We start from the raw sequence: 409 nt of genomic DNA on the forward strand, positions 1-409 counted from the left end.
CCGTTCGGCAGGGGCCGGGCCTGCTTAGCGTGCTGGCGGCGTTTGTCGGGCCTGCGGCCTGACCTTTTAGTCACCTTTCCTCGTATTATGACGTATTATTATAGATTACACGACAACTCACCCCCTCCAAATTCGAACCCGCGCCCATCCACCCTCCGAAAATTTGAACCCAGTAAATTCACCATGGGAAATTTCGAACCCATGTATTAGCCGCACTAGTTAACACTCGGTGTTCCGATTTTAAAGCCCCAACCTTGCCGCAGGGTATCGACGTTCTGATTTACTGTTAGCAGATGATACCTTAAATACCTTCACTAAATACTAGGTAGATGTACGCCAGACCACGTCTCGCGTAACAGGCTTCGCGATATCTCACGAAACACTGTTACGCTGCGACGCGCCTGGCATA

Source organism: Frankliniella occidentalis, unplaced genomic scaffold (genome assembly GCF_000697945.3).
Source record: "Frankliniella occidentalis isolate FOCC.00 unplaced genomic scaffold, Focc_3.1 Scaffold121, whole genome shotgun sequence".
In the NCBI taxonomy this organism is placed as follows: domain Eukaryota; kingdom Metazoa; phylum Arthropoda; class Insecta; order Thysanoptera; family Thripidae; genus Frankliniella; species Frankliniella occidentalis.